Source organism: Phacochoerus africanus, chromosome 9 (assembly GCF_016906955.1).
Source record: "Phacochoerus africanus isolate WHEZ1 chromosome 9, ROS_Pafr_v1, whole genome shotgun sequence".
Lineage (NCBI taxonomy): Eukaryota > Metazoa > Chordata > Mammalia > Artiodactyla > Suidae > Phacochoerus > Phacochoerus africanus.
In genome coordinates this window covers 100099346-100109924 of record NC_062552.1, presented here as the reverse complement: position 1 = coordinate 100109924, position 10579 = coordinate 100099346, and positions in this window count along the sequence as shown.

Here is a 10579-nt window from a genome sequence, read left to right as displayed (position 1 = left end):
CAAAAGAATTCTAACTTGAAATCTGAATTCATAGGCAGGGTGGTTCTGGTTGAACTGGGGGTTGGGGTCCAATCCTACTAACTTAGTTTCTTTGCTCTGCCCGAGTTTCCAAGAAGGTCTGGGGTCATCTGATGTTTTCCACGATGATGGAAAATATATGCAGTTCTGCACTGTCCAATACGGCAGTTAGTAGCCATACGTGGCTACTCAGCTCTTGAAATGTGGCTAGTGTCATGAACTGAATTTTAAATTTTAGTTTAAGTGGAATAGCTACACGTGACTAATGGCTACCTATTTGGATAGCACTGAGATGTCTTTAAAGAACCCAACAACCCAGCCATCCCAGCCTCCATCTAAGGGAATACCAAACCCATAGAGTCCCATCAGCACCACTCATGACCTACACTGTAGACCTCTTTGCTATGAGTGGGTCCTGTTAGGAAACTTGGTTATGGAGAGAACTAGAGGTCTTTTCTAGCAGAATTGGAATGGCACTGGATGGAAGCAAGTCAGGGATGCCAGTACCAGTTCTTTTAGGAAAGATCACTTGTACAACCCACAAGTCAAAAAAACCCCACATCTTTGGTATTGAGATCAGTGGGCAGTTCCAGCTGGGAAGAATTTAATAATGTCACAGGTGACTGGAGGCCATGGGTTCAGGCATCCATTTGGCAATGCTTCGTAGGCATGCTCAGAGCCTACGAAGTGTCTCGCTCTGGAGCAGCCCAGTTTCAGGTCTGAATTCAGAGAGGGTTGTAGAGAATGATGCTCCTTCATCAAACAGCACGAGCATCGAGGTGTCAGAGACCCCTGGAGCTTGACTGACAGCACCCCCCCCACACATCAAAATCACAGAGTGAGGGCAGAGGCCACAGCCCCAAGTCCCTTATGCTGAGTCACTGATGGAGCATGGAAGGAGCTGCCCAAGGAACACGTGTACCATAGTCCAGAAGCCAGGATGATTCTGCTGTTATCGTTCCAAATTGCCTCCATGGGGCTGTGGTTCCTTTCATCAGTTCCCTTTGGAGGCTCAGAGGATCCTAAATTCATTTGTTTGAGGCATAATTTACATACAGTAAAGCAAATGATTATTAAATGTATAGCTTGATGAATGTACACACACACACACACACACGTCTACTCCTGTGTAACCACTACTCAGATCAGCATAGAGGATATTTCCAACACCCTAGAGTGCTCCTTGTGCCCTTCTCTCGTCAATACCCAGAAAATCAGAGTTCCCATGTAGCTCAGTGGGTTGAGGACCTAGTGCTGTCACTGCAGTGGCTTGGGTCGCTGCAATGGTGCAGGTTCAATCCCTGGCCCGGGAACTTCCACATGCCATGGGCAAGGCCAAAAAAAAAAAAAAATGTGTCTACATGGACTGAGGCTGCATGGACAGAGCACAGGAAAACAGAAGCCTTTGTTTTGTAAGGCAGAGCATGTATAGGGAAGAGGCAAGAAACTAAAAGTTCCATAAGATTTTTATTTTCAATTAGCTCATGGAAAATCAATTAGTTTCTCCTCTCCTTGGTAACCCAAAGACCATGTTTGCTTCAAACAAACTATAAAGCTCAGTGTTCACCTGCTAGAACATTTCTAGCCCTGCAGAAGGCTCTTTCCAGTTCCTTCCTGGCCAGGCTCCTGACATGAGTAAACACTCCCGATTTCTATCATCTTGAACTTGTTTGTGCCTGTTGTTGGTGTTTTTTGTTTTTGTTTTTGTTTTTGCTTTTTAGGGCCGCACCTGAGGCATATGGAGGTTCCCAGGCTAGGGGTCAAATCAGAGCTACAGCCACAGCCACAGCCACAGCCACACCCACAGCAATGCAGGATCTGCGCCACGTCTGCAACCTACACCACAGCTCGAGGCAACACTGGATCCTTAACCCACTAAGCAAGGCAAGGGATCAAACCCACAACAACCTCACTGTTCCTAGTCGGATTCGTTTCTGCTGCACCATGACAGGAACTCCTGTTTGTGCCTGTTTTTAAACCTTATTGACATGGATTCTGACAGTTTATGTCAACATTTACCGGGCATTTATTATGTGCAATTATATTGCTAATACTGTCAAGTGGTACCTCATTTGATCCCTTCAACAACTTAGTGAAGGCACTACACTCCCCCTTTAACTGCAGAGAAAACCAAATTCAACAAAGCTAAGAATCCTACCCAAGGCCACAAAGCTATCTAGTAGCAGAGCCTGGATTCAACAAGAGTGACCAACCATCACATCAGCTAGACTGCCCCTTGTCCTGGGAAACCCCTGAGTGCCACGTGAACTGGACAGTTAGCCATCCTTGTTCAAACCCAATTGGACTTGCGGTCACCAGGCTGGACTCTCTTCCTTTGGCTTAAAATTTTAGCAGTTAGTGTATGTGTTGTTAGTAAGATCTCACGCTTTATGTTTTGTCAAAAACCCTCTGTGATATGAGGATTTTACTTGGTTTTGTTTGTATGTTTCTTTCTTTCTTTCTTTTTTTTTGGTTTTGTTCCATTTTGAAGAAAGATTTCATTGAAAGTAGATCTGAGTTGGGTAATAAAATTATTCATATTAAAAGAGAATTCTAGTGTATCGATCCACCAAACAAGATTTTTTGGTTTTGTTTTCATGACACGTGAACTGAAAAAGAATTTTATAACAGTCTCTGACTTTGAGAAGTTTGTAATTTACTTTGGGGAGTTAAGAGTAAAGCCTGGGGAATAAAATTAGCGGTTAGGAGCTCCCGCTGTGGTGCAATGGGATTGGTGGCATCTTGGGAGTGCTGGGACGCAGGTTCAATCCCCAGCCTGGCACAGTGGGTCAGGGATCTGGTGTTGGCACAGCTGAAGCTTAGGTTGCAATTGTGGCTTGGATCTGGTCCCTGATCCTTCGCCCGGGAACTCCACATGCTGTGGGGCAGCCAAAAAAGAAAAAAATAAAATAAAAATAGAGGTTAATAAACAGTAGTAATAATCTATGCTTTCTATGAGTGCTTTCTATGTCCTAAAGGCCTTACATAGTCTGTCTTATTGAATTCTTACAATACAGCTAGGAGACACTTACTGCAGTTATACCATCTGAGATAAGATGACAGCTTGGTGAGGTGATTTGCTCAAGAAAAAAAAAAAATCACTGAACCGTGTGTATCCTTAAGATTTTCGCACTTAATCTAGGAACTATATCTAATCTCTTGGGATAGACCAGGATAGAGGATAATACAACAAAAGGAATGTGTGTGTCTGGGTCACTTTGCTGTACAGCAGAAGTCGGTACAATACTGTAGATCAACTATAATAAAAAGTTTAAGGAGTTCCCGTCGTGGCGCAGTGGTTAACGAATCCGACTAGGAACCATGAGGTTGCGGGTTCGGTCCCTGCCCTTGCTCAGTGGGTTTATGATCCGGCGTTGCTGTGAGCTGTGGTGTAGGTCGAAGACGCGGCTCAGATCCTGCGTTGCTGTGGCTCTGGCGTAGACTGGCAGCTACAGCTCTGATTGGACCCCTAGCCTGGGAACCTCCATATGCCGAAGGAGCAGCCCAAGAAATGGCAAAAAAGACCAAAAAAAAAAAAGTTTAAAAAACTTTTGTATGTGGTGTCCCCATTGTGGCTCAGCAGTAATGAATCCAACTATTATCTATGAGGGTGTGGGTTCAATCCCTGGCCTTGATCAGTGGGTTAAGGATCCGGCATTGCTGTGAGCTGTGGTGTAGGTTGCAGACGTGGCTCGGATCCCGTGTTGCTGTGGCTGTGGTGTAGGCCGGGTGGCTACAGCTCCAATTCAACCCCTAGCCTGGGGACTTCCATATGCCTCAGGAGCGGCCCTAAAAAAGCAAAAAAAAAAAAAAAAAATCATAGCCTAGTAATAAAAACTTTTTGTACATAAGCGTTATACCTCCAAGCCATGTTTATTGACTGGAAACCTACTGAAGATGGGGGAAATTTTTCTTTCCTCTGCTCTTGAATATTCTATTCCGGATAACTTGGGGCAAAGTTAAAAAATGTGTTTTGGCTTGTTTCATTTTAGTGAAATGGCATTTTTAGTCTCAGTGACAAGTGCACAGAGGCACAACGTGTGACTATGAAGTCAGAGCCCAGCCTTGCAGAAGGCACAGGAGCTGACACAGGGACCTTGCTTGGCTCCCAGGCTGCACACATTGTTGGCCCCAGTCCTCTTGCTGCGGTCAGTCCTGCCAGGAATACACAAGGGTCCCCTGGGTCCTCAAGGCCAGCTTCTCTGTCTCCCCCACACACCTCAAACCTTACCTCCTCACTCAGCTGCCTGACCCTGCCGCCCGACCTGCTTTCCAGGTTTGTAGGCCGCCACCCAGAGGCGCCTTCATCATCCCTTCCTGACACGTCGACTTTCATTTTCGTAGGGCGAATCTCATTTGATAATCTCCTGCCCATATTTCTAAGCTCTCGGGGTCTCGCTGTGCTATTTCTCTGTCCTTTCTGGGCTTTGTAACACCAATCATCTGCCGGTTTCATTAGCATGCTGTTTACCCCTGTCTTTCAGATCATTAATGAAGATGCAAAGTGAGACGCCAATCCTCACGGCCCCCACCACGGGCCCCCTCCCACGCCGGGCGCCGCTGGAATCATTATCCTTCCTGGTGTGACAGGGTCAGAACCAAACCAATTTGCATCAATCTTTGGTGATGTGGGGAAGTGTCGCCTGCCCTCCAATCCTCATGTTGTAACAACTGCTTCAGCTGTCTCTTCTGGAGGGCTCCTCCTTTCCTGCAGAGGGCTGATCAGATCTGGCCCCAGAGCCAACGCAACGGTCAGGCAGGATTCAGGGCTGCACGGGGCGGGCGTTTTTCCCTTTGTTTTGCATCCTGGGCTGGACAGAACAGAGCACGTCTCTGGCCAACAGGATGGACAAGTGCACATACTGGTGAAGTGGAGGGAGTGGGTGCACAGAATTTTTCTTAGGCATCAGGACATCTATTTCTGCTACAGAAAATGAGAAGCAAGCCTCCTTAGGACCCTCCAAGACCTAGTCAGACGCCAGGGCTTCTACATGCTGGCTGCCTGAGGAACGAGTCCTTCCTCGGGGACAAAATCCAGTCTTCTCCAGGATGTTCCTGTGTCCTCTAGCCCTGATGCTTTCATCTCTTCTTTATCAATTCCGTGACTCTGCATCTGAGCTCGAGGGGAAACTGACTTTCTATACACACTTGTCTCCCCATGAAGGTGCAAACTACCTCCCACACATCCCTTGCATCTCTCAGATCCCAACTTGCAGGGAAAACACTTTGTTCCCTTTTCTGATGGTGGGGTGCCTCTGTCTGGCTGTCTGTGGAGAAAATATGGGTATCATTCCAGACCCTGTCCTGACCCATGCCCACTCCCTCTGACCCCTAGTTCATCTCTTTTCCGGTTCTCTCCCAATTGAGAAAGGGAAAGTGAGCAGGAAGAAAGCAGCAAATGAGGAATTCCCATCGTGGCTCAGTGGGTTAAGAACCTGACCAGCATCCATGAGGAAGTGGGTTTGATCCCTGGCCTCGCTCAGTGGGTTAAGGATCTGGCGTTGCCATGAGCTGTGACATAAGCCACAGATGCAGCTGGGATCCCGAGTTGTTGTGGCTGTGGTGTAGGCCAGAAGCTGCAGCTCCGATTCAACCCCTAGCCTGGGAACTTTCGTAGGCTACAGGTGCATCCCTAAAAAGAAAAAAAAAAAAAAAAGGGAAAGCAGCAAACGAATCACACACAAACACAACATCTGCAGTTGGGTTTTGCATGCACCAGAGATGGAGAAATTCAGCCTAAAGAGTCTACAACAAAATTAGGTGACATATATTTTTCTCAGTGTTGGGATGGACTGAGGAAAATGTGTTATTTTGCACGGCTGACCGAACACCTACTGAATGATGATTTTTCTGTTCCAGAGCAAAGACTCTGTAGAGTAACAAGGAGGAGTGGGCCATGGGACCAGATTAGGGAAAAATGTCATTTTATCCACATTACATGTGATGGGAGCAGAGCATCTAGGGCAGGACTTGATGCTTAGTAGGCACCCAGGAAATACTTAGAGAAGCTTACATATTGACATTTTCTTTCTTTCTTTTCTTCTGTTTGTCTTTTGGGGCTGCACCTGCAGCATATGGAGGTTCCCAGGAGAGGGGTCCAATCGGAGCTGTAGCCGCTGACGTGTGCCACGGCCATAGCAACTCAGAATCTGAGCCAAGTCTGCGACCTACACCACAGCTCATGGCAATGCCAGATCCTTAACCCATTGAGAGAGGCCAGGGATCGAACCCGTGTCTTCCTGGATGCTAGTCGGGTTTGCTAACCACTGAGCCACGACGGGAACTTCCAGATTGACATTTTCAAACACAGTAACTAATGTTATTACCACAGACAAATGTCACCGATGAACTCTGTGTGCGTGTATATGTGTGTTAATAAGCTGGACTGACAGGGCTCAGCTCCAGAGGTTTTTTTTTTCTTCTTATATTATGGAAGCAATACATGCTTCTGTAAGAAGTTTGGAAAATGTAGAGGAAAGTTAAAATTACCCATAACCCTCCAATCAGGCAGCAAGCACTTACCACCTCGGTCTATTTCCTCCCCCACATACTGGAGCTCATACAACATTTATAATTGCTATTTCACTTACCCTTATGACAAACCATTTCTCCCATGACAATGTAACCTCTTTGCAAACTACCAGGTGGCGGGATAACAGGTCACTATGGGGACGCACCATAATATACTGGAGAGTGAAGCGGTTTGAAGGACCTTCGGACCAGTTGGTTTGGGTAAGCAGGGCTGCGAGGGCGGACGGGGTGAGGGCCAGTGGGAAGACGGGGGCAGCAGCAGCAGCAGCAGCAGCAGCAGGAGATGGAGCGGATCAGGAGGCCAAGGAAGACGTTCGTGGGAGCTGCTTTCCCACGAGCCACCTCAGTCCTCGGAGACCACTTCCGGTTCTGCCCCACCCCCCACCCCGGGAATCTCCTGGCCCTGCCTGGGGCTTTGCCGGCGCCTGAAGTCAGTGCTTCTCATTTCCACTCAGTCTCAAGTCACTGACTTTTCCAACTTGACTCTTTTCAGCTGCTCCTTTGTGTGGAGCCGCTGGCCTGGGCTGGCTTGGCTACATCCGGGAAGACCCTGGGATGCGACCTTTAGCCCTGCTTGACCCTGACGTCTCGGGCTGTGGAGTCAGGCCAGGCTGTTCTCCACAGACTCCCAGAGAGAAAAAGCTGAGGGGAGGCTGCCCGGGAAGCCCAGACCCAAGCGGACCTGGCTTAGCCCTGGCACAAGAGCACCTGGAAGAAGGGCGGTGGAATGGGGTGGGGGTGGGGAGGACGGAGCGAAACAGGGAAGGGCATTCCTGTGCACTGACAAGAATACCACGGATGCTTGGAATATATTGGGACCATGACGAGTGAAGCATGATGACAGCAGGCCTATGCCAAGCTCAGCATCAGCTCTGAAACCTGCCAAAGTCACAAAGAATACCTTTCCCTCCAATGATTGTCAGCCACAAATGGTCTTCAATGCTATTGCTGTGCGGTTGATTGTGGTATCTGCTGAGTGTCCATAGTGGCAGGGGCTGCCACAGAGGGCAGAGGTGTGGGGGAAGGAGACGTATTCGGTAAACTGCTGTCCTGAAGAGTTGAGAAATGGGTTTTCAGCTTGTGACTATTCAAGGTTAACCAAAAGTTATCATATTTTCCCTGCAAGAATTATCAATTTTTAACAACTGTGAGTATAATAAAAAATTAAATAACATAATGGGTAAGATACGCCGTACACTGTTCTAAACACTTGCAAGCACTAATTTAATCTGCACAATAACACAATTAGGTGCATTGGACCCATTCCGTAAATAGGTAAACTAAGGCACAGAGTGATTAAGCTATTTACCCAAAGTCACCTAGATAGCAGATGGCAGAAACAAGATTTGGACCCAGGCAGGCTGACAGCAGGGTCTGTGCCCTTCTCCACAATGCTAGGCTGCATCTTTCGAATGGAGGAGGTCCTGAGGACACTGAGACTCAGAGAGAAGTGACTTGGATAAGTCTATCCCTGTTTCTCTCTCAAATCTAAGATCTCACTAAAACTTAGATCAGCAACAAGGCTGTGAACACTGAGTATCATGGCAGTTCATTTTTTCTTTCAACAAATTCTTTTTTTTTCTTTTTAGGGCCATTCCACAGCGTATGGAAGTTCCCAAGCTAGGGGTTTAATCGGAGCTGCAGCTGCCAGCCCACGCCACAACCACAGCAATGTGGAATTTGAGTCATGTCTGGGACCACAGCTCACAGCAATGCTGGATCCTTAACCCACTGAGTGAGGCCAGGTATCAAACCTGAGTCCTCATGGATACTAGTTGGGTTCCTTACCGCTAAGCCACAATGGGAACTCCCTCAACAAATTCTTATTAAGGAGTTTCCAGGTGGCTCAGCAGGTTAAGGATCTGGCGTTGTCACTACTGCACCTCAAGATGCTGCTGAGGCACTCCACATGCTGCAGGCGTGGCCAAAAAACAAATAAAACAAGACAAAAAAACACAAATTCTTATTAAGCACTTATTATGTGCCAGGTCCTGTTCTAACATCTGTTTATAGCCAAAGAAACTATAGGTGACTGAACAAATTTGGATCAATTCTTTGATATCTATCAAAAGTGATTTAAAAAATCAAATCTTATCATTACTTCTCTGTGTCCTAGATAGAAAATGGAAAAACAACAAAGCAAATTTGATTACTTGAGTCTTCTGGTTCCTTGGATTCCAGAGAATTGGGTGTTTTCTGGTACTGGAGGTCACTTTCAGAAGCTTTAAGTATAGATCAAAACAGAAAGCAGAGGGCAGGATAAAGATGAAAATGCATGTGAGTCCAACTCAGCTCAGAGCTTGAGTTTAATTGAGATTCCAACTGCCATTCTCCCCTGCATTCCTTTGTCCTTGACCAAGTTCATGGCTATATCACCCCTAGTAATCCCTGTAATGGGCTGCAATCCTGGGGGAGCTGTTTCTGTTTATTAAATGGCCAACCTCCGAGCCACATGGAGTATGGCCAGTTGCGGCTTCTTGCCCTGGCAGCTGATGGGCCACTTTTCTGTTTTAAAAACCAGGGATCTTCCAGAAGAGAGAATGGGGCTAGCAGGCAGGGGGTGAGGAAGAGCCAGACACACAGAGGTGATGGGTGCTGGAAACGAGGGCCCCTTCCAGGCCGTGAGCCCTCTGAGAGCAGAATTCATGTGTGCGCTGCAAGGGTGCAAACCTTGGGATCGTAAGTACGGTTGTAAAGGGCTTTGATGTAGTTCCAGGGATGGTGACATCATTATTCCTGCCCATGATGCCACCACTGCGGACAGGTGGGAAGAGGAGTGAGGAGACTAAATGGGGACAATAGGCAGAAGATGGGGAATGAAGAGGGCAGAGTGGGAATCCCCTGAGGGTCAGGAATTGTCAGTGCTTCAGGCCCCGGCTCAGGGGACGGGACCAGGCTGCACCCAGGGTGCTTCTCTTCCCTCTGCCCTCAGCCCCAGTGTCTGCTTCTTTGGAGTTGGGGAAATACACTGCAGCAGCTGCTCGTTTAGAGAGCCTGTTCCCTCACTGTACCCCCCACCCCCCGCATCTGTCTTCTGGTTAGAGTTGTGTGAAGCGGAAGACAATTTGGGGCTTATTAGTGTCCCAGGGAGACATGTAACTTGTGTTGCTGGGACCCAAACAGCAAGAGTCTTAGCGGCAAACTCCAGCCGAGAAAAGACTGAGGAATTGTCTCACCTAATTATGGGGAATGGCCCTCTTTGTGTTTGTGATTCGGTACGGTTGTCCGATCGCTTTTGATCGCTTCTCTCCATTTGCTGGCTCAGGCTATGCTGGAATTGTGCTAATTAGAAGAGAAATGGACAGAGTGATCCTGTCAGCCCTGGTTACTGGTGGGGACAAAGCGGAATATTATTCTGAGGCAGTGTTTTGTGAGGGCCCTTCTTCCAGCTCTCATTAGGAGGAAGGGGCCCCCAGGAGGGGAAGGTTCCGAATGCCTGGCCTGGCTAATGGAGCATTGGGGTGTTCATGTGCTAATTAACAGGCTCTGCCAGCACCTGGTGCCACCTGAAGCCCCAACCACCCCTGCTCAGGAAGAAAGTGTTGGGCAAAGGGTGGGGAGGCTGGTGGCCTCTTTAAGCAGAGTCAGGGACACATCCCCAAAGTGCCCCAAAGCCCAAAGAGACAGGAGAAGTCAGTCACCAGGCAGCTGGAACTTCACGCACAGGAGAGACCGCCAATTGTCCATGCTTTTGGGGCGGGGGAGTGTTAAGGCCCTTTGGCGAAACGAAGCCCAGGCAAGGGCAGGCAGTCCTGTAGCTCTCAAAGGAGGAAGGAAACAGAAACATAACCAAAGGCCTGGAAATGGAGTTTGTGCAGAAGTTGAAAGCTGATGAGAAACCATGTTATCTGATCCCTGGGACCATCCACCTTGGCCTACGGCCCATCTCCCCACTTTCCAGTCTGCGTTTACTTTCCTGTGATGCCTTAATCCTGGAGGAAACAGAAGGGACCAGAGCATGCCACTGGAAATGAAACTTCCTGGCTTCATTACAAAGCCCCTGGGAAAACCCCAACACCCTTCAGAAGCC